A 22,165-nucleotide genomic window follows, 5' to 3' on the forward strand; every position below is an offset into this window, starting at 1 on the left:
ACCTTGTCTGTACATCTGGACGCCCGCAACGGCGACTGTGGAGGGTTGTTGTCCCGACCACGGGGGTAAATGGAGGAGGACTGGCCAAATTTTGTGCCTTCCACCACAGTGATGAATGCTGTGGTGGATGTTTGTGTTATATTTTTATTGTGTATTCTGTGTTCTTTTTTATTGTACCGTTGCTGGCAAATTCATTTCACTTGCACTTTATTGTCTATTGATGCAACCCAATAAAATGCTTTCTGTGATTAAATTAATGCAGATTTGATGGTGTCGAGTGTTAGTACCTCATGTGGGCAGGAGATGGTATTTGGTGAGTATGTTCCTGAAGTCTGATCCAAGTCAATGTGTTTGCAATTGTTTTGAAGAAGGTTTAAAGTAGCTTGATAACTTGGTAGAGGAATTGGAATGGAATGGAATGGAACTTTGTCAGTGTCAGAAACATGATGTGATGCGGGCTCGAAAGGCCGAATGGCCTACTTCTGCACATATTTTTCTGTGTTTTCTATGATTCATGTGTACTGCCTAGATCAGGACTGCTATATGATTTTACAAGGTTGTATGCAAAACAAAGCATTTCACTGTACGTAGGTACATGTGATAAGTATCATTAAGCATTGCATTGAATCATTGAGCGGGTAGAGAGAGAAACAAAACTTGAATTGGAAGTAAGAAAAATAAACTGGCAGCAAAAACAAAGGCAGAGAGCAAATAAGGCCAGGGTACAGAAAATGTTAAAATGCCAAACTTTAAGGCATTGCATCCACAGGTTAGAAGAATTGACATTGCAAACAGCAACTAAAATACCATGACCTCAGCCCAGTAATTAGAAAGGATTTTCATTTGGCAGATCTAGGTTTATAATTAGGGTCAATTTGGGTGAAGCTTAGAAGCAGCAAAAAGCAGAAAATGATTAGGAAATATTTATAGTCCTCTAAAAAGTACTTATAATTCGTGTATAAATAAGGAAATTAGAGGTTAATCTAAAAGGGATTATATAGTAATCACAGGGAATTTAATCTACATATAGATTATAATATAGAGGGTACATTTCTGGATTGTACACGAGACATATTTCTGGATCTGAATGTTGGGTCACAACGAGGGCGTAGACTATTTTATATCTGGCTCATGCAATGACACAAGGTTAATTCCTTTTGCACGAGGGAACCAGGAAAGAGTGATCATAATATGAAAAATAATTGTTTGATAACTCGATTTAAAGCCAAGGTTTTCACTCTAAAGGAATTGTGGGATGAGGGACAAGTTATCTGGGGGAATTGGCAAATTACTTTAATAGGTTTGACAAGCGGCTGGTAAAAGCAAACATTTAGAAAAATTACCCCACCCCCCATCAGTCTGAAGAAGGGTTTCGGCCCGAAACGTCGCCTATTTCCTTCGCTCCATAGATGCTGCTGCACCCGCTGAGTTTCCCCAGCAATTTTGTGTACCTTCGATATTCCAGCATCTGCAGTTCCCTTTTGAACATTTAGAAAAATTATACATGATTTGCAAACAGCAAATATTGCTTTACGACACATAAACACGACAGAAAAAATATTTCAACCACAGTTTACAAGATAAATAAGATACGGTAATTAATCAAAGAGAATGGCTTATAACATTTCCAGGAAAGGTATGCTTGAGCATTGGGAGTGTTTTAGAATTCAGTAAATTGCCTCTAATGTGTAGGGAGTGGATGAGAAAGTAGGATAACATAGAACTAGTGTGAATCCCAAGTCAATGGCCGGCGTGGACACGGTGGGCTAAAACATAGAAACATAGAAAATAGGTGCAGGAGGAGGCCATTCGGCCCTTCGAGCCAGCGTCGCCATTCATTGTGATCATGGCTGATCATTCCCTATCAATAACCCGTGTCTGACTTCTCCCCATATCCCTTGACTCCACTCGCCCCTAGAGCTCTATCTAACTCTCTCTTAAATCCATCAAGTGATTTGGCTTCCACTGCCCTCTGTGGCAGGGAATTCCATAAATTCACAACTCTCTGGGTGAAAACATTTTTTTCTCACCTCAGTCTTAAATGGCCTCCCCTTTATTCTAAGACTGTGGTCCTCTGGTTCTGGACTCGCCCAACATTGGGAACATTTTTCCTGCATCTAGCTTGTCCAGGCCTTTTATAATTTTATATGTTTCTATAAGATCCCCCTCATCCTTCTAAACTCCAGTGAATACAAGCCTAGTCTTTTCAATCATATGACAGTCCCGCCATCCCACGGATTAATCTCGTGAAACTACGCTGCACTGCCTCAAACACAAGGATGTCCTTCCTCAAATTAGGAGGCCAAAACTGTACACAATACTCCAGATGTGGTCTCACCAGAGCCCTATACAACTGCAGAAGAACTTCTTTACTCCTATACTGAAATCCTCTTGTTATGAAGGCCAACATTCCATTAGCTTTCTTCACTGCCTGCTGTACCTGCACGCCAACTTTCAGTGACCGGTGTACAAGGACACCCAGGTCTCGCTGTACCTCCCCCTTACCTAACCTAACCCCATTGAGATAATAATCTGCCCCCTTGTTTTTGCCGCCAAGTGGATAACAACACATTTATCTACATTATACTGCATCTGCCACGCATTTGCCCACTCACTCAACCTGTCCAGGTTACCCTGCAACCTCCTAACATCCTCTTCACAGTTCACACTGCCACCCAACTTTGTGTCATCTGCAAACTTGCTAGTGTTGCTCCTAATTCCCTCTTCCAAATCATTAATATATATGGTAAACAGTTGCGGCCCCAACACCGAGCCTTGCGGCACTCCACTAGCCACTGCATGCCATTCTGAAAAGGACCCGTTCACTCCTACTCTTTGCTTCCGGTCTGCCAACCTATTTTCTATCCATGTCAACACCCTAGCCCCAATACCATGTGCTCTAATTTTAGTCACCAGTCTCCCGTGCGGGACCTTATCAAAAGCTCTGTTTCCATGCTGTGTCTCAAAACAAATAATGACAAGATGTTGACAAAATGAATGGAAAATAGAAAATGGAGCAAACTAATGAGCAACATAAAAACAATGCAAAAGATTCTATAGGTAGATGTAGAGGAAATGACCAGCGAATTTCCCTTACAGACAGAGTCATAGAGTCATGCAGAGTTGGGGCTTCAGCCCAACTTGCCCACACCGATCGACATCCCACGTACACTATTCCCATCTGCCTGCATTTAACCCATATCTCTCTAAACCTATTTAATCCATGTAGCTGTCTAAATATTTCTTAAATGTTGCGATAGTACCTGTCTCAACTACCTCCTCCTTCTTTGACACATTTTATGTAAATAAGTTACACCTCAGGTTTCTATTAAATTTCACCCCTCTCACCTTAAATCTATGTCCTCCGGTTCTTGATTCCCCTACTCTGGGCAAGAGACTCTGTGCATTTACCTGACCTATTCCTCTGCTGATTTTGCAGACTTATATAAGATCACCCCTCACCCTCTTGCGCTGCAAATAATTGAGTCCTAGCCTGCTCAACCTCTCCCTATTAGCTCAGACCCTCGAGCCTTGGCAACATCCCAGTAAATCTTCTCTGCACCCTTTCCAGCTTGACATCTTTCCTATACATTGGTAATAGAGGGGCAAATTTGGAATTAGGAAACGGCAGAAGAATTTTTGTTCTACTTCACAGATGGAGACTTACTTCAGAAGGTGTGCAATGGAGATTCATAAGACGTATTTCTGGGATAATTGTTTTGTCATGTGAGGGGAGGTTTAGTTGGCACTGGGCAACACTCTGGAGTAATGCAAGCTGACTTCATTGAAACATAGAAAACACTCAATGACCCCAAGGTCATTGCAATTGCAGAGAGCAGGCTTCCCCTGAATCAAGGGTCACGGTCTCAAATTAAGGGATATAAATAGAAATGAGGAGAAATTCCTTCACTAAAAGGATGTGAATCTTGGAAATTCTCTACCCTGCAGAGCTGCTGAGGTTTAGTTGTTGATTGGATTCAAACTGAGCTCCGTGGGTTTCTGGATATTTGAGGAATTGAGGGATGTGAGGATAGGGAGGGATGAATGATGTTGATGTGGAAATTCAACCATTGTCCTTTTGAATGGGTCCAATTGCCTTGAGGAACTCCTGCTCCTACTTTGTTATGTTCTTACATCTCAATGCAACGCCCCAAACATCCACGTTACTTCTTCCGTGCTACGGGGTCCATGCCAAGATTTATTTCCAAATTGCCAAATTGATTATATCCCTCCAAACCTCCAGCAGAGGTTGAGGGGAGACCTGAGAGGAGTGCAGGATATTATGAGTAGCATAGACTACTCATTCCTTACCATGGGTGGTCATGTCAAGGGCTAGAGGGTAGAATCTTTACCCATTGTAGAAATGTCAAAGACCAGGGGCATAGTTTTAAGGTGAGAGTCGTAAAGTTTAATGGAGATGTGCGGAGCAAGATGGATGCCAGGAACAATGCAGTGGAGGCAGATACAATAGCGGCACTTAAGAGGCTTTTAGGTAGACACTTGGATATGCAAGGAATGGAGGGATATGGATAAAGTGCAGTCAGAAGAGATTAACTTAATGGCATCATGTTGAGCACAGACACTGTGGGCTGAAGGGCCTGTTCCTGTGCTGCACTGTTCTATGTTGCATGTTATACCTTTCCTATCAATGTACCTGTCCAAATGTTTTTTAAACATTATAATTTTACACACCTCCACCACGATACCCTCCAGCCTCTTGTATGAAAAAATAATCCCTATGATCCTCTTTAAATAATTTTCATCTCACCTTTAACATATGCTTTTTGGTTTTAGACTCCCCTACCCTGGGAAAAAGTCTATGATAATGTATCTTATTTTTGCCTCATTTTATGAAACTCTGGAAGGTCACTCGCAGCTGCAGATTCCCAGCTCAGAAGCAGCCAGAGTACAGTCAATGTCTGCACGTTAATTGAAGCACAGATGGCAGCACTGGAGGCAAGAGGGCACAAATTGAGTGCAGGATGAATTGGGGCTTCTGGATCATGCGTGTCGTGCGAGAGAGTATTCTGAGAGGTTTTACTAGTAGAGCTGATAACAATGATTCAGTTCAGAGCCCGGTGAAGCAGTGACAACTGGAATACATACGGCCCGTATTGTTCTCCATTGAGAGCTCATGACAGCCTCCAGAAAGTGGAATATGGGCAGAGAGACCAGACTTTCCCAGAGAAGGAGGTAGCAAGGACCCTGCCAACAATCACTGGTCTGAACTAATGATCACCTCGGCTGTATCATGCAATCAATCGTTCCAGACTCCCTGATCCAGGGGAAAGCTCCTTCCACATCCATAGTCAGAGAGTGATACAGTGTGGAAACAAGCCCTTCGGCCCAACTTGCCCACACCGACCAACATATCCCATTTACACTAGTCTCACTTGCCTGCATTTGGCCCATATCCCTCTAAACCTGTCCTATCCATGCACCTGTTTAATTGCTTCTTAAACATTGCGATAGTCTCTACCGCAACTACCTCATCCAGCAGCTAGTTCCATATATCCACCACCCTTTGTGTGAGGAATTTACCCCTCTGATTCCTATAAAATCTTTCCCCCTTCACCTTAAACCTATACCCTCAGGTTCTCAATTCCCCTACTTCGGGCAAGAGACTGTGCATCTACCCAATCTATTCCTCTCATCTACTCGTTTCAATAAGAACATTCCTGACTGATAAATACAGGTCTAATTTCTCCTGAAACAACCATCTCGCTACCCTAAGAAGCAGTCAGGCAAGCCTTTGCTGTACCTCTCTCTGGCAAGTATGGGCTTTCTTAGATAAGGAGTTCAAAATGCATGTTATCCCCAGGTGCAGTCCTATAGGTGTGGTCATGAGAATTGTTACACCACATTCCTGTAACAAAGACCAGCATTCTATTGCCTACCTCTACACCTGCATATCTGTTCTCTGGAGGTGTCCATTTTTGGCAGAAATAATTAATCTTTAAGTAAAAATTGAAAGAACAGGAAATGTTGGAAATCGAGAGCCAAGTTAGAAGCAGATCAGGCAGTATTTGTTGAAAGAAAAGAAACATATAACATTTCAGGCCTGGATGACAAAGGGCCTCTGACCTAATCTAATAACTCTTTTAGAAATTTTGGGTTCACATATAACACATAACATTTGAAAGCACAGGACTTGTACTCATTGGAGTTTAGAAGGATGAGGGGACACCTCAGTGAAACTTACCGAATAGTTAAAGGCTTGGATAGAGTGGATGTGTTTAGTTTAGTTAAGTTTAGAGATACAATGCAGAAACAGACCCATCGGCCCACTGGGTCCACAGCGACCAGCGATCCCCACACATTAACACTATCCTTCACACACTAGGGACAATATACCATATATACCAAGTATACAAACCCAAGTCAATTTACCTACAAACTTGTACGTCTTTGGCGTGTGGGAGGAACCGAAGATCTCGGAGAAAACCCACGCGGTCATGGGGAGAACGTACAAACTCCGTGCAGACAGCACCTGTAGTCAGGGACGAACCCGGGCCACTGGCGCTGCAAGCGCTGTAAGGCAGCAACTCTACCGCTGCGCCACCGTGCCGTGTGGAGAGGATGTTTCCACTCGTGGGAGAGTCTAGAACTAGAGGTCAAAGCATTAGAATTAATGGACGTTCCTTTGGGAAGGAGACGAGGAGGAATTTCTTTAATTAGAGGGTGGTGAATCTGTGGAATTGATTGCCACAGAAGACTGTGGAGGACATCAATGGATATTTTTAAGGCAGAGATAGATAGATTCTTGAATAATATGGGTGCCAGGGGTTATGGGGAGAATGCATGAGAATGCATGAGAATTGGCTTAGGAGGGATAGATAGATCAGCCATGATTAAATGGCAGAGTAGAATTGAGTAGAACAGAGTAGAACAGAATGGCCTAATTCTGCTCCTATCACTTACGACCTTATGACCTTATAAAAAAGACACAAATTGCTGGAGTAACTCAGCAGGTCAGACAGCATTTCTGGAGTACTTGGATAGATGATGTTTTGGGTCGAAATCCTTTTTCAGACCATTCTGTAGAAGGGTCCCGATCCTAAACATCTTCTATCCATGTTCTCTAGAGATGCTGCCTGACCCGTTGAGTTACTCCAGTGTTTTGTGTCTTTCGTTGGCAAACCAGCATCTCCACTTCCCTGATATTACTATTAACTCTTTCTGTTTCCACACTGAAGCTTTAAAGCTACTTTAAAATTAATTTTCATTCATAAAATATTCAATATAAAATAATATTAACCCATTCTCTGGCTCTGATGCACAAGGGGGTAGGGCTAAGGCTAGGCGAGCAATAGTGATTGGGGACTCTGCAGTCAGAGGTACGGACAGGTATTTCTGTGGCCGCAAGCGAGACTCTAGGATAGAGTGTTGCCTCCCTGGTGCCAGGGTCAATGCCAGCCTCTGAGCTGGTACAGGACATTCTGAGAGGGAAATAGACAATAGACAATAGGTGCAGGAGTAGGCCATTCGGCACTTCGAGCCAGCACCGCAATTCAATGTGATCATGGCTGCTCAACCCCAATCAGTAACCCATTCCTGCCTTCTCCCCATATCCCCTGACTCCGTTATCTTTAAGAGCCCAATCTAGCTCCCTCTTGATAGTATCCAGAGAACCGGCCTCCGCCTCTGAGGCAGAGAATTCTACAGATTCACAACTCTCTGTGTGAAAAAGTGTTTCCTCATCTCTGTTCTAAATGGCTTACCCTTTATTCTTAAACTGTGGCCCCTGCTTCTGGACTCCCCCAACATCGGGAACATGTTTCCTGCCTCTAGCATCTCCAAACACTTAATAATCTTATATGTTTCAAAAAGATCCCCTCTCATCCTAAACTCCAGAGTGTACAAGCCCAGCGCTCAATTCTATCAGCATATGACAGTCCCGCCATCCCGGGAATTAACCTTGTCAACATACGTTGCACTCCCTCAATAGCAAGAATGTCCTTCCTCAAATTAGGAGACCAAAACTGCGCACAATACTCCAGGTGGGGTCTCACTAGGGCCCTTTACAACTGCAGAATGACCTCTTTGCTCCTATTCTCAACTCCTCTTGTTATGAAGGCCAACATGCCATTTGCTTTCTTCACTGCCTGCTGTACCTGCATGCTTACTTTCATTGACTGATGAAAAAGGACCCCCAGATCCCATTGTACTTCCCCTTTTCCCTACTACACCATTTAGATAATAATCTGCATTCCTGGTGGGTAGCTGGAGGCCATGGATCATACTGGTACTAATGACATATGTAGGAAGAGAGATGAATTGCTGAAAAGAGAAATTGGGAATAGTTCAAGTTCAAGTGAGTTTATTGTCAAGTGTCCCTGTATAGGACAATGAAATTCTTGCTTTGCTTCAGCACACAGAACATAGTAGGCATTTACTACACAACAGATAAGTGTGTCCATATACCATGATATAAATATATACACACATGAATAAATAAACTGATAAAGTGCAAATAACAGAAAATGGTTATTAATAATCAGAGTTTTGTCCGAGCCAGGTTTAATAGCCTGATGGCTGTGGGGAAGTAGCTGTTCCTGAACCTGGTTGTTGCAGTCTTCAAGCTCCTGTACCTTCTACCTGAAGGTAGCAGGGAGATGAGTGTGTGGCCAGGATGGTGTGGGTCTTTGATGATACTGCCAGCCTTTTTGAGGCACGACTGCGATAAATCCCCTCGATGGAAGGAAGGTCAGAGCCGATGATGGACTGGGCAGTGTTTACTATTTTTTGTAGTCTTTTCCTCTCCAGGGCGCTCAAATTGCCGAACCAAGCCACGATGCAACTGGCCAGCATGCTCTCTACTGTGCACCCGTAGAAGTTAGAGAGAGTCTTCCTTGACAAACCAACTCTCCGTAATCTTCTCAGGAAGTAGAGGCGCTGATGAGCTTTCTTGATAATTGCATTAGTGTTCTCGGACCAGGAAAGATCTTCAGAGATGTGCACGCCCAGGAATTTGAAGCTCTTGACCCTTTCAACCATCGACCCATTGATATAAATGGGGCTGTGGGTCCCCCTCCTACTCCTTCCAAAGTCCACAATCAGTTCCTTGGTTTTGCTGGTGTTGAGGGCCAGGTTATTGCGCTGGCACCATATGGACAGTTGCTCGATCTCTTCTCTATACTCTGACTCATCCCCATCAGTGATACGCCCCACAACAGTGGTGTCGTAAGCGAACTTGATGATGGAGTTCGCACTGTGATTGGCTACGCAGTCATGGGTATAGAGTGAGTACAGCAGGGGGCTGAGCACGCAGCCTTGAGGTGCTCCCGTGCTGATTGTTATCGAGGCTGACACATTTCCACCAATACGAACAGACTGTGATCTGTGAATGAGGTAGTCGAGGATCCAATTGCAGAGGGATGCACAGAGACCCAGTCCTGCGAGTTTGGTAACCAGCTTGGAGGGGATGATTGTGTTAAATGCCGAGCTGTAATCGATGAATAACAGCCTGACATATGAGTTTTTGTTGTCCAAGTGGTCCAGAGCGGAGTGGAGGGCCAGCGAGATCGCATCCACCATTGATCTGTTGTGGCGGTAAGCGAACTGCAGTGGGTCCAGGTTTTTGTCGAGGTAGGAGTTGATTTGCTCCATGATCAGCCTCTCAAAGCACTTCATCACCACCGGCGTTAGTGCCACTGGTCGATAGTCATTGAGGCACGTCACCTTACTCTTCTTGGGCACTGGTATAATTCATGCCCTTTTAAAGCAGGTGGGGAACTCAGACCTCAGAAGTGAGAGGTTGAAAATGTCCGTAAAAACTCCAGCCAGTTGGTCCGCACAGGTTTTTAGAACACGACTGGGTATACCATCAGGTCCAGGTGCTTTTCGGGGGTTCACCCCTCTGAAGGATTTCCTGACGTCGGCCTCTGTGACTGAGACTGAAATGCCATCACAGCGAATGGGGGATCGGGAAGGCACATCAGTATTCTCCCTATCAAAGCGTGCGTAAAACGCATTGATCTCGTCAGGGAGTGATGTTTCGCCGACATTCGAGCTGCCTCCTGGTTTCGCCTTGTAGGAGGTGATTGCATTCAGGACCCGCCACAGCTGCCGAACATCTGTTTCATCCTCCAGTTTGGCCTTTTTGATGGCCTTACCAAGATCGTATCTGGGCTTCTTGTAGGCCATTGTATCATTGGAAGTGAATGCCCTGTGTCTGGACTTCAGAAGAGTGCGGATCTCAAAGTTCATCCAAGGTTTCTGATTGGGAAACACTCGGAAGGTTTTTGTAGGGATGCAGTCCTCCACACATTTCTTTACGAAGTCTGTAACGACTGTGGCGTATTCGTTCAAGTCCGTTGCCGAGTCCTTGAACATTACCCAGTCTACAGACTCCAAACAGTCCTGGAGTTGTTCCTCTGCCCTCCCCGACCAGCTCTGTACTGTCCTCACTTCTGGGGGTGCGCTCTTCAATTGTTGCCATTAGGCAGGAAGAAGCAGCACCGCGGTATGGTCGGATTTACCGAAGTGAGGGCGAGGGATAGAACTATAGGCATTCTTGATGGTGGTGTAGCAGTGGTCGAGGGTGTTAGGTCCTCTGGTGCAGCAGGAGAAATGTTGGTGGAAGTTAGGGAGTGATTTCTTTAGGTTTGCCTTATTGAAGTCCCCAGCAATGGTGGTAAATGCCTCGGGGTAAGACGTCTGGTGTTTGTTGACCGCGGCGTGCAGCTCCTCCAGTGCCAGATGGACGTCTGCCTGGGGTGGGATGTAGACCACGGTCAGGATAATGGAGGTGAATTCCCTTGGGAGGTAGAAGGGACGGCACTTCACCGCCAGATGTTCGAGGTGTGGAGAGCAGGAGTTGGAAAGGACTGCCATGCCTGCGCACCACGCAGAGTTGACCATGAGGCAGACGCCCCCTCCTCTCCCTTTCCCAGATGTCAGGGTACGGTCCATACGGTGGATGGAGAACCCTTCAGGCTGGACCGCTGAGTCTGGGGAGCTGGGGGTGAGCCATGTCTCTGTGAAACAGAACACAGAGCATTCCCTCAGCTCCCTTTGATAAAGCAGCCTTGCCCTTATGTCCTCCACTTTGTTTTCAAGCGACTGTACGTTGGCCAGTAGGATAGTAGGGAGAGGGGGGCGAAGTCCCCTGCGCTTCATTCTGACCTGAAGTTCTGCCCGTCGGCCACGTTTCCGGACATAATGGAGGCTTCCCCTTTGTTTCCAGGTGCTGTGCTTGCTTGCTGTACCTGCTGTTTCTGCGGACCTGCGCTGGAACGGGGATTCGGGAATATAGGTTAAAAAAACAGATCTCCAGGATTATAATCTCAGGATTACTCAGGATCAGTGTCAGGAGTTAATGGAACAATGTAAAAAATACAGTGTAGGAGGGAGGGCTTCTGATAAGTGGACCATTAGCTCTCTTTCAGGTCAGGGGGAAACAAGAGGATGGGTTTCTCCTGAACTGGAGAGAACTGGAACTAATGTCAAAGAACATGGAACATAGTAGAGTATTGCAGTAACTGTAATGCTTCCTCTGTTCAGCCAGAGAAAATAATAAAAGCAACACAGAATAGATTAAGGGGAGGTGGAGGTGGGGGCGGGGGGGGCTAACAAATGATCTGATTCAATGCGGGTGCTGCTGTAATTACATGGATCTGAACTACCACTAGGATTCTATGTCAGATGACTGAAATAAAAAATGTACATTGATTGAAGCAAATTGCGCAATGTAAACTGAAGGTCATTGCATTGACTGCCACCGAATCATAACTCTGATAAAATTAATATGTGTAATCGTTCATGTCACCAGCAGTGAAGTCGTTCAATTTGTGAAAAAGTTCCCAGGAAGATAGGAGGCCACTTTCCACGGAGCGTGGGAGCCTAGATGCATTGTTTAAAACACTGAGATTAAGGATGCAGAAAAGCCCAAGGAGAATTTGACACGGCATTGATTCAGGTTAATTTAGATCAAATTAAGCGCAGGTCGCAGAGAAAGTGGGGAAGTCGATAGGTGGAACAAAGAGAATTTCTCTGACAGAGTGAAATACTGCAGCTGTTAAATTAAGATTAAGCTTCTTTGTTTGAGCATTGTGTTGCTGATGCTGTATAGTCTGTATAATGTTGTATAGTCTGTGTGGGGTATTGTCTAACTATAGTCTAACTATACAGAAAACAGAAAAGCAAAAAAGGCTTCTGGCAGGCAAATTTTTTCATTTTTTGTGTAAACAGAAATAAAAAGTTGGGGGATACAAATTATGTTACCTTGACTAAATTGCTTTCTCACTTCCAGTGAAGAGCCCCACATCTGAGTCAAAATGTGTCTGAGGAAAGGTCTCAACCCAAAACGTCAACTATTCCTTTTCTCCAGAGGTGACCCGCTGAGTTATTGCAGCTTTTTGTGTCTGTCCCATATTTGTCAAGTTGACCGATGCCGGCTATCTGATTGTGTTGTGTCTTTTTAAAAAAAAAAATTCTAAAATGTAAATACTGGTTCTGTTCTATTCTGTTCTGTTGTTCTGTAGTTTTTGCACAATCCGCAGGCATTGCCACTTTCATTTCACTGCACATCTTGTATGTGTAGGTGACAAATAAAGTTGACTTGACTTGTCTTGATCTGCTGAGATGTTCCAGCATTTTCTGTGCCTTCAGAACTGAACAATAATTTCAAAACTAGGAATGAAATTAGAACGTAGAAAAGTACAGTATAGGACTTCCGGTGGCGACGCGAGCAGATGGCTGCTTAATTTCGAGCTCCCGATAGCAAGTTTAAAACTAGCCTCCCTTAATTCACTAATTGCTACATAATTCATAGTTTTCTGTTTTGGAATGAGTGGGGGAGCGACAACTAGAAGTCAAAAGAAACGTGACGGACGAGAAAGAAAGAATTCACCGGAGATGGACAAAGCTCAAAGCTCAAAAGATGACTCTGCAGAAACCGTGCGCTCAATGCTACACAATATCAGTAAGGAAATACATGACTTCAGGACTGAATATAAAGTGGACTTACATAAATTTAAAGAAGAAATCAAAGAAGACATGAAAACCGAACTCAGAGTACTGAAGCAAGAAATTTATCATAAACTTTCTGCAAACTCCAAACAAATCCACGCCCATGAAACTAGAGTAAACAAAGCTGAAGCACGAATTGAAGAGGCTGAGACAATTAACATGGCTGTGAAAAATGTGCTGTTTAAATCTATGAAAAAACAGAAAGCCATGCAAGAAAAACTGACTGATTTGGAAGGACGGTCTAGATGAAATAACATTCGCATCTACGGCGTACCTGAAGAGAAAGAAGGCAAATCTATGTCTGAATTTGTGGAGCAACTTTTAAAAACTGAACTCGTAATAACAACGGACACCAACGTACGGATCCAGCGCGCGCACAGAGCTTTGGCTCGCAAACCGGAAGGTAATTCACCACCTAGGTCTATAGTGGTAAATTTCCTGGAGTTTAATACCAAAGAAATGGTATTGAAAAAGGCCTGGGGAAAGAAGATAATGATTGACGGGCGACGTCTATCATTTGACCACGACTATGCAACGGAGGTTGTCCAGAAGCGCAAGGCATATAAGGGAATAAAGAGGGCCCTGAAGGAGAGAGGTGTCCGCTTCCAGACCCCGCTGGACAAGATGCGTATTCACTGGGACTCAGGGACATGCACATATCATAGTGCACAAGACGCAGCGCAGGAATTGAGGAGGAGAGGCTACTCTGTGGAGACACCTGATTACAGCGCTGAGGAGCTGGCGGACCCAGAGATGGAGCGTCTTCTCCAGGCTTTGACATGGCAGAGAGTTGGAAAGAGGAACGAAGATGAGAGTGAGACAGCAAGAGAGCGACTACAGGAGTCTGAGCAGACCCCATCCAACTAGCTTTTATTGTGTCACAAATTCTTTTGGACTAAAAAATAAGTGCTATCGGATGACGTTGGACGATACTAGGATGCGTGAAATTGTCAGGTCTCGCGTTTGATCTAGTTTCTGTTTCTTATTGGTTTTTAGTATTAGAGTTTGCATTCTTGTTTTATTTTGGTGTCTCACATCTCCTCTTGTTTCAGGTCCCATTTCCTGTCAGGTCGTTTACCCTCATGTGATTGTTGGCCACGCCCTGATGTGTTTCACCTGTGTCTCGTTATCCCCTGCTAGTCTGTTGGCCACGCCCTGATGTGTTTCACCTGTGTCTCGTTATCCCCTGCTAGTCTGTATTTAAGCCTTTTGTGTTTTAGTTCCCATTGCCAGTTCGTTGTGTATGCTACTTGGTATCACCTCGTTCCTGCTCTCGAAATCTTGTGACCTTGTGATCTCGACCTTTGCCTGTATTTTCGACCACTGTTTCTTGCCTGCTCCTATATGGTACTGTTGCCTCTGTTTTGCCTACCTGTGTACGGACTTGGACCGATTAAACACCGAAGACTGATCTGCCCTGTGTCTGAGCCTGCATTTGTGTCCTCCTCCTCGTTCAGTTCTGACAGAAATGGAGTGTTTCACCTCTAGTGAGGGGCCCTCTGGGAGGAGGCTTTCCCCTATACCTGCCAACGGGGACTCAGGGTGGAAAGGAATCACCCTTACTTGGAAGTCAACTGTTTTTTCTTTTATTTTATTCTTTTTATTTGGCACATGTTGTCCAGATGTTCAGACCTGCACAGTTTCAAGTTATCTGGAGATTTATGAATGCAAGACAGGAGTAGGTAAATTAAATGTCACGTAATACTATCAAATTGGTGTCACTCAATGTAAATGGGATGAATAATCCAGTTAAAAGGAGCACCTGGCTAAACGGAAAAAAGAAAAAGCCCAGGTACTATTTTTACAAGAAACCCACCTGCCTCAACAAGAACATGAGAAACTAAAACGCTTTGGCTTTAGAAATGCATGTTATAGTTCCTATAAAACTAGCCAAAAGAGGGGAGTGACTATCCTTATTACAAATGCAGTCCAATTTGAATGCCATAAAGAAGTCAGGGACAAAGAGGGAAGGTATGTATTAGTTAAAGGAAAGTTGGAAAACAAAGTCGTGACACTGATCAATGTATATGCCCCCCCAGAGAGTACCAAATGTTTTTTCAAAACTCTGTTTGACATTATTGCTTTAGAGACTGAAGGTATTTTGATATGTGGAGGGGACTTCAATGTGGTCATGAATCATAATTTGGATACAACAAGCCTAAAAAAACCCAAGATGCATCTGACCAAGTTTATTAACACATCAGTACAGGAAATGGGCCTAATTGATGTTTGGAGAGAACTTCACCCTTTAGAAAGGGACTACACACACTATTCAGTACCTCACTCAGTCTACTCCAGGATTGACTACTTTTTAATGAATACGGGTGAAAGTCACAGGATCACAGAGTGTAAAATCGGGGTGGCAGATGTATCTGATCACAGTGCGATCAGCTTGACAGTACACCTGAATAGTAGAAAAAGAAATACTGTTTGGAGGCTCAATGTGGGTATTTTGAATAATAAGGCAAATGTGGAACAAATAAGGGAAGAGATAAAAAGGTACATAGAAGAGAATGATAACGGGGATGTGGATCCTGTAATACTGTGGGATGCTATGAAGGCAGTTATACGTGGAAAGCTGATCGCCTTGACATCATCACAAAAAAAGGCCCGGCTAGCTACGTATGAACATAAAGTAGAAAAACTGAAAGAATTGGAGAAAAAACATAAAAACATACAGGATCAGTTGGTACTAAAACAGATTAAGGAAAAAAGGGGGGAGATGAGATCCTCAAGGGAGATATGGAAAAAAGGGCAAGATTCGTAAAGCAGACCTATTATGAAGCAGGTCCAAAAGCAACTAGACTCCTGGCCAGATGCCTGCGTAAACAGCAGGCCTCTAATACAATTCATAAAATAAGAGATCCTAAAACCAATCAATTATCACATGAGATGAGATAGAAAGAATATTTGAAGAATACTATAAGAAACTCTATTCTAAACCACCATCAGCTGACGAAAGGACAATGAGAAGTTTTCTTTACTCACTTGATTTGCCATCCATTGGTGAGACACAAAATAATACCATTACGTCACAATTTACGGTTAAGGAGCTGGAAGCTGCAATCAGTAGACTCAAGGCTGGTAAATCACCAGGCAGCGATGGGTTTCCACCAGAATGGTACAAGGCCTTTAAGAAAGAGCTAACACCTCTGCTCCCGTCTTGCTTTAACTGGACCCTTAAAGAGGGCAGGGCTCTTCTATCATGGAAGGAAGCAATTATTCCCATTTTATCCAAGGAAGGCAAAGACAAAGAGCAATGTAAAAATTTCAGGCCAATCTCAATTTTAAATGTAGACTACAAACTATTTACCTCAATAATTTGCAAAAGACTCGAGACTTTTGTACCAGATCTGATTAATGAAGACCAAACTGGATTTATTCGGGGGCGTCAAACACAGGATAATATTAGAAGAACCCTCCACATTGTGGATAATGCTCAAAAAAAGGATACAAATATGGTCCTGGTCAGTTTAGATGCAGAAAAAGCCTTTGATAGTGTTAGTTGGGTATTCTTATATGAAGTACTGAGGAGATTTGGTATCAATGAAGATGCAATTCGGTGTATTAAAACAATATATCAGGAGCCTACAGCTAGGATTAAGGTAAATGGAAACATATCAAAAAGGATCCAGTTAGAGAGGGGCACAAGGCAAGGATGCTGTCTTTCTCCTACTCTCTTCGTTTTGTATATCGAACCCTTAGCACAAGCAATAAGGCAGAGAGAAGACCTGCAGGGGGTCCAAATAGGGGGGAAAGAACATATAATTGGTCTTTTCGCTGATGATATCATTATTTTTCTTGAACGACCAGATATATCTCCCAAATCTAATGAACCTATTTGAAACATATGGATACTACTCAGGGTATAAATTGAATATAACAAAAACACAAATTCTTTCATTCAATTATTCTCCATCCCAACAAATCAGAGATGCATATAATCTGAAATGGAACTCTAAAACGATGCAGTATCTTGGTGTAACTATAACCAAAACACTTTCAAACTTGTTTGAAACTAATTATAACAAAATTGAAGAAAACATCAAAAAGGATGTTGAGAGGTGGTCGACCCTTCCTCTAGACTTCAGTGCCAGAATACAAACGGTAAAAATGAATATCCTACCTAAACTACTATATTTATTCCAATCTCTCCCAATTAATGTTCCCCGAGATAAATTCACAGCCTGGGATAAAATGATCTTATGCTGGTGGGGGAGGGAACGTGATTTCTAGTTCTTATTTTTCAGACCTATTTTCACACAGAGAGTGGTGAATCTCTGGAACTCCCTGCCACAGAGGGTAGTCGAGGCCAGTTCATTGGCTATATTTAAGAGGGAGTTAGATGTGGCCCTTGTGGCTAAGGGGATCAGAGGGTATGGAGAGAAGGCAGGTACGGGATACTGAGTTGGATGATCAGCCATGATCATATTGAATGGCGGTGCAGGCGCGAAGGGCCGAATGGCCTACTCCTGCACCTAATTTCTATGTTTCTATGTTTCTATGATCTCTAGATTCATTTGGAATAGCAAAAAACCATGAATAAAATTAACAACACTTCAACTGCCGAAAAGCAAGGGTGGATGGAATGGCTTTACCAAATCTGAAGAAATACTTTTATGCAGCTCACCTCAGACATCTGGCTTGTTGGTGTAGACCTGATTATGAATCTCGATGGAAATAAATAGAAAGGGATATACAGGGTTACCAGACCCAGATTTTGGTGGGAGACAAATATCTGAGAGGGGCTTTGAGACATGCTATGGATCCAATAGTAGCATTTACATTAGAAATATGGAATGTTATAGTGGAAAAATACAAATTAAAAAGAGGGGTTCACGCATTGAAGTGGTTCGCATATGACTCAAAGTTTAAGCCAGGGGTGTATGATTCAAAATTCAAAGAATGGGCACAACAAGGCATAACGGCAATGTATACAGTTTCAGAAAATGGCGAGTTTATGAGCTTCCAAGATTTAAAGTCAAAGTATGGTCTCGAAAACAAAGATTTTTTTAGATACTTGCAATTAAGAGACTACTTTATAAAAGAGATAAGGCCAGAACTAGATGAAACTTCAAATAATGTGATCAAGGTGATTGTGGATGCATACAAACAGAAGGGGTCTCGGGTCATCTCTGCTTTCTACCAAGCTCTGGTGGAAAGCGGGGGAGAATCAACACTCTACATAAAAACACAATGGGAAGCAGAATTAAAGATTCAAATAACAGAAGAAGAATGGTATCAAATGTGTGAAACACAATGTTCATCCACAAGCTCACTAGTATGGAGAGAATTTTGCTGGAAGAATCTATCTCGCTTTTTTATAACACCCAAAATAAAAAGCAGACAACTTGCTGTCCAACAACACTGTTGGAGGCTGTGTGGGAGTATTGAGGCAGACCACTCGCATGTTTTCTGGAACTGTGTAAAGATAAGGCCATACTGGGAAAATGTTAATGCAGCTGTAAATAATATCTTGGGTTATAAAATCCCAAATACCTGCCCTGTGATGTATCTGGGGCGTATTAAAGATAGTGTAAAAATAGAAGATACATATTTGATTAAAGTTTTGCTTTCAGCAAGTAAGAAGGCCATTACCAGGCAGTGGCTTAATGAAAAAAGTCCAAAACAGGAACAGTGGTTAGAAATTGTGCGAGACATCTTTAATATGGAGAAATTGACATATTCCTTGAGAGTCAAGGAGAATTCATTTGAGAAGATCTGGGAAAAATGGACTGTTTATTTGAGCCATGACACCAATTAGATAAATGCCAAGCTAGATATGGGAAGATTGCGTTATATAGAACTAGATGGTATGTTTGTATGAATGTTGAATTATCTCCAGATAACTAATCAATGTAATGGTTTTTCTTTTTTTAATTTGGTAAGTGAACCACACGGTCTTATTCCAATTTTTTTTTTTAATTTACCTCTTTTTTTTTCCCCCATCTACTTATTTTTTTATTTTGATTGCTGTTTTCCTTACTTTGTTTTATTTATGGTGATGGTGTTGCACTGTTTTGAAAATATCTCTTAAAAATCAATAAAAATTTAAGTGAAAAAAAGAAAAGAAAAGTACAGTATAGGAACAGGCCCTTCAGCCTATAACGTCTATGCCAAACATGATGCCAAGATAAAATAATCACCTCTGCCTGCACATGATCCGTAGCCCTCCATTCCTTGCATATCCATGTGCTTATCAAAAAGCTATTTAAATGCCACTATCATATCTGCCTCCACCCTGGTAGCGCGTTCCACGCACCTACAAATATCTGTGTAAAATCGTCCCACACTTCTCCTTTAAACTTTGCCCCGCTTATCTTCAAACTATCCTCTAGTCTTTGACATTTCCACCCTGGTAAAACGTTTCTGACTGTCCATACTATCTATGCTTCTCATAATTACTTCTACCAGGACTAATAACCACCAATCATGTTACAAATTATGTTGCCTTGATTAAATTGTTTCTCTTTTTCTCAGTTCCAATGAAGAGTCCCCCATTTGAGTCAAAATGAGTCTGAGGAAGGGGCTCGACCCAAAATGTCAACTACTCCTTTTCTCCAGAGATGCTGTCTGACCCGTTAAATTACTCCAGTTTTTTGTGCCTATCCCTAATTTGACATGTTGATCGATGCTGGCTATCTGATGTGCTGAGGTTTTCCAGCATTTTCTGTACTTTCAGTATTCTGGCAAAAATCATAACCATTCTTTGACACCGGTTTGTGGCAATGACTCTGACATTCTTATATATACGTCAGTAGAGCCGTAACTAAAGTTTCTATCATCAGTGGAAGCAATCACATTCATAACATTAACGAAGACGAGGAATTTAAAAAAAAATAGTCTCGTTAGATTAGGAAGAGTACCAGATTATCTTCAATTCACTTCAGGATTTTGAATGCCAGTTGCACTATAGTTACAATTCAATTGAAGGAATGCACAGAATGTTTAATTTCACAAAGCAGTCTTCATTTAATTTGTGCTTTTTAAACTTGGAAATTACATTTTTCAAAATTCACAATAGTCTATGTTGCTCATTCAAATTTATCATTGTAGCTGCCCTTGAATAAAATAAATAAACCAACTGCGCACTTCAACGTCTGAGATGATCAAACTAGTTAAAATCTGTCTAAAGTTTCATGGCTCCAATTATAATAATATACATATTTGCAGTAAAAATAATGGTGAGGCTAGTAAGATTTGCCGTTACCAAAGACTAAATCAAAGGTCCATTTCCAGTCACCATGGTGCATTTGAGTGACAGAAATCAGGAAGTTGTTGTTTAGCTTTTTCAGAAGCATTTTTACAGGGCCCTAGTGAGACCACACTAGGAGTATTGTGTGCAGTTTTCGTCTCCAAATTTGAGGAAGGACATTCTTGCAATTGAGGGAATGCAGCGTAGGTTCACGAGGTTAATTCCCGGGATGGCGGGACTATCATATGTTGAAAGAATGGAGCGACTGGGCTTGTATACACTGGAATTTAGGATGAGAGGCTATCTTATTGATACATATAAGATTATTAAGGGATTGGACATGCTAGAGGCAGGAAACATGTTCCCGGTGTTGGGGGAGTCCAGAAGCAGAGAATAAGGGGTAGGCCATTTAGAACGAAGATAAGGAAAAACTTGTTAATCCAAAGAGTTGTGAATCTGTGGAATTCTCTGCCTCAGAAGGCAGTGGAGACCAATTCTCTGGATGCTTTCAAGAGAGAGTTGGATAGAGCTCTTAAAGATAGTGGAGTCAAGGGATATGGGGAGAAGGCAGGAACGTGGTACTGATTGCGGATGATCAGCCATGATCACAGTGAATGGCAGTGCTGGCTCGAAGGGCTGAGTGGCCTACTCCTGCACCTACTGTCTATTGTCTATTAATCAGTGCAGATGACATTAAAACCCACAAAATTGTTAATTATTGATAAGTTTTACTTTTCAATGGAAACCTCCTTGGTAATGAGAATTAATTTTAACATGGTGGAGACTTATTCCTTCAGATTATAATTCATGATTGAAGGCATCCAAAAATACATAAAGAAAAATAACTGAGTATCCTTTACTTTTAAATTAAGTTTTCTTTCATTGCTTTTGCTTGATTTGGATTTGAATTAGAGCTACCAGAGGAGGGATTTGAGGCACGTACTGCAGTACAACGGTATTTAACAAACTTTTGGGCAGGTACATGGATAGGAAGGCTTAGAAGGACATGGGCCATATGTTGGCAGGTGGGACCAACTTAGATGGAGTATCTTGGTGGGCATGGGCAAGTTGGTCCGAAGGGCCTGTTTCCCTGCTGTATGAATCTATGACTCCATCTACACTTCAAGCTGCCTCGAGAAAGCCGCCAACATAATCAAAGACCTTCCCCATCCCACACATTATTTTACCCAGACACCCTAATAACCATTGAAAGCATATTGTCTTAGTTTTAGTTTAGAGATATAGTGTGGAAACTGACCCTTCGGCCCATCGAGTCCACGCTGACCAGTGATCCTCGCACATTTACACTATCCTAAACACTAGGGGCCAGATTACAATTATACCAAACCAATTAACCTACAAATCTGTACATCTTTGGAGTGTGGGAGGAAACTGGAGATCCCAGAGTAAACCCACGCAGATCACGGGGAGAACGTAGAAAGTCTGTACAGATAGCACCCAGTCAGGATCGAACCCGGTCTCTGGTGCTGTAAGGCAACAACTCTACTGCTGCACCACAGTGCCATCCCAAGTTATCTTTACTTTCAATCCGTTAATCAGCTTTAGTTAGTGCTGACATTATTCATATTCCATAGTCCCTATCATTGATTTGGGACATAATCTCCAAACAACAGAAAAAAAAATAAATATGAATGTAATATGAAAGGAATCACCTCCTGAGCCCCAGTCCCCTGACGCAGGCTGCTCTGCTTCAGGGGGCAGTCCAATAGTGAGGCCTTGAGTTTAATTTGATGCCTGGGCTGTAAAATGTAATTGTGGCCACCAGAGCACCTGAGGGGCAATGACGGTTGAGAGCACAAGAATGGATATGATCAAGAGGCCCGTTACAAAATAATAATTCATCTCCAATAATAACAGCATTTAAAATGACAATGATTTTAGTCCATAGGGCCATATTCACAGCATCCATATAAATGACATTAATTAAATTCTCCTTGCTTTCCTTTTCAGCCACCCTGCCTATTAACCCACCCACCC

Source organism: Amblyraja radiata, chromosome 1, assembly GCF_010909765.2.
Source record: "Amblyraja radiata isolate CabotCenter1 chromosome 1, sAmbRad1.1.pri, whole genome shotgun sequence".
Lineage (NCBI taxonomy): Eukaryota > Metazoa > Chordata > Chondrichthyes > Rajiformes > Rajidae > Amblyraja > Amblyraja radiata.